Source organism: Schistocerca americana, chromosome 1 (assembly GCF_021461395.2).
Source record: "Schistocerca americana isolate TAMUIC-IGC-003095 chromosome 1, iqSchAmer2.1, whole genome shotgun sequence".
Taxonomy (NCBI): Eukaryota; Metazoa; Arthropoda; class Insecta; order Orthoptera; family Acrididae; genus Schistocerca; species Schistocerca americana.
This window is the reverse complement of record NC_060119.1, coordinates 1,226,923,979-1,226,926,380: the sequence shown is the minus strand read 5'-3', so window position 1 is coordinate 1,226,926,380 and position 2,402 is coordinate 1,226,923,979. Positions and strand designations below refer to the sequence as shown.

The 2,402-nt window shown below is 41.0% G+C and overlaps 1 non-coding gene across 1 annotated transcript; it reads left to right on the top strand.

The window, feature by feature from the left end:
• The first annotated feature begins 1,985 nt into the window (after nt 1-1,985).
• Nucleotides 1,986-2,060, top strand: Trnas-uga. Its single transcript has one exon. It is a non-coding gene; the product is annotated as a tRNA-Ser (tRNA).
• The last annotated feature ends 342 nt before the right edge of the window (nt 2,061-2,402 follow it).

Below are 2,402 nucleotides of genomic sequence, written 5' to 3'. Positions count from 1 at the left end.
TTTGCCGACACTCCGTGTAAGGGCAGTTCTGCAATTTTGTCACTCACGAAACACTGTCGCTTTCTTTTATTCAATAAGCTTTTATTTTGACTCAGTAATATCTCCACAGTGAATAAAATGAAAAACTAGACATCATACATGCAACAGCACGAAACCAACGGTGATTGTTTAACGTGTACCTCACAATGCACGGCAGAGTGACTTTATCGCCCAGAGCACACATGATACCTTGCCTCTTGCAACTGTGTATCATCCCACCACGCGCATCCACTCTACTATTAGATGTGAATTCTACAGGAATGATAAAATCTCTAATAATTCACATCCAAGAACATAACGTAAGTCCAATTACACAGTAAAGCAGGTACTAAAGATATTAAACAAAAAATTTAGCCGGAGTCATCACTAAACTTTACTTTTACCCTTTTTTTACTGCTCATAACATTTTATTCTATCCCCTTTCCCCCGGGGGCATTACTTCCTTCTCCCTCCTTCCTCTGTCGGAAGCATCGTTAATTAGATTCAGGGCTAGACGAGAGTTTCAAACCATCTCCTTAACAGTGCTTTCCAGTACGGACCTAAGTGTTGCACCTTGTTGAGGCTACGAAATTATCCATTACGACTGTATGGGGAGCAGTTCACTGTAACTAGACCGTCAGCAATGGAAAAAAAATTGCAAGCCATAGGCATAATGTAGTCCAATACATTTAAAAAAAATATTGAAGGGCGTAGTTTCGTCCGAAGCTCAACACAGAAGTTAACCAGCTCTCTGACAAAGAACGCTTCTGGCAGCCTGCAGCGAATGTGTGTGTCAGGAGTTTGGTTTTATCGGAGCCCAGAGGCATAAAACACTGGACCATCATACACGCCCAAAAAAACAAATTACTGCTTTTCTAGATACATTTGATGTCATGCCATTAATTATAAAATCTAACAAAACTCCACTGAACGATATGAAAATCTTGGATGACATACTTTCTCTGAAATTCTGAATGTAAACAGCAGTAAAATACAGGGAGCGCAGTATTATCTGCACCTTATGCAGCAGCTAGAAACCAGTTATAGAAGTCGAAAGATATGAAGGGGTAGCAGTAACAGAGAAGGAAGTGACGCAGGGTTATAGCCTATCACTCACGTAATTTAATTAATACAATGAGCAAGCAGTAAGGAAAACCAAAGAGAAATTTGCAAACTGACTTATAACTTATACCTCGTGGAGAAGAAATAAAAACTTCGCTGATGACACTGCAATTCTGTCACAGACGACAAAGATCTTGCAGCATTAGTTGAACTAACTGGACGATGTCTTAAAAAAGAGCTGTAAGATGAACATTATCAACAGAAGCAGCAGATGACCGAAGTAGAGAGGATATAAAATATACACTGGCAATAAAACTAAAAGCGAGTTTGTGAAGAAAGATAAGCATCTAATATAAATCTAAGGCTTAGTAAGTCTTTTTTTAAATAGTTTGTCTGGAGTATAGCCTTGTACGGAAACTAAATACAAGCGATACGCAGTACAAATAAAATGGGGTTAGAAGCTTTCGAAATGCAGTGCTGCAGAAGAATGCTGAAGATTGGATGGGTAGACTGGAAAACTAATGAAGTGTTAATCGAAAGGTAGAGAAATGAAATGTATGGCAAAAGCTGTCAGGACCAGATTACATAGCCTCGAGATTCTGCAGAGAGTACGCGAACGATCTTGCTCCCCTTCAAGCAGGAAGCTACCGTAGATCGATGGAGCAGTGATGGGTACCTAGCGACAGGGAAAAGGAGTGGGTCATCATATCAGCGCAAACTCCGCTGCAGAGTGAAAATCTCATTCTGGAAACATCCCCTAGACTGTGGCTAAGCCATGACTCCCCAATATCCTTTCTTTCAGGAGTGTTAGTTCTGCAACATTCGCAGGAGAGCTTCTGTAAAGTTTGGAAGGTAGGAGACGAGGTGCTGGTAGAAGTAAAGCTGTGAGGACGGGTCGTTAGTCGTGCTTGGGTAGCTCAGTTGGTAGAGCACTTGCCCGTGAAAGGCAAAGGTCCCGAGTTCGAGTCTCGGTCCGGCACACAGTTTTAATCTGCCAGGAAGTTTCATATCAGCGCACACTCCGCTGCAGAGTGAAAATCTCATGCTGGGCCATTCCCGTTTTTCACAGGGTCGTTGGAAAGGCTGTTACATTGTGGATATGGTATCGGCAGATTCATGGAAGTTTCTGTTTCATCTTTACGACCTTGAGGAGACACAGGTCTTACCACTTAATCCGTTCAAATTGTTCATAAAATATTTCGGCACAAAACATTTGTAGGCACCCTATAAGTTCTATAAACAATAAATATAACATGTATTTTACAGCTTATCGCAAATTATCTTCAATGTAGGGGTACAATCAAATTTGCAACTACACGGTT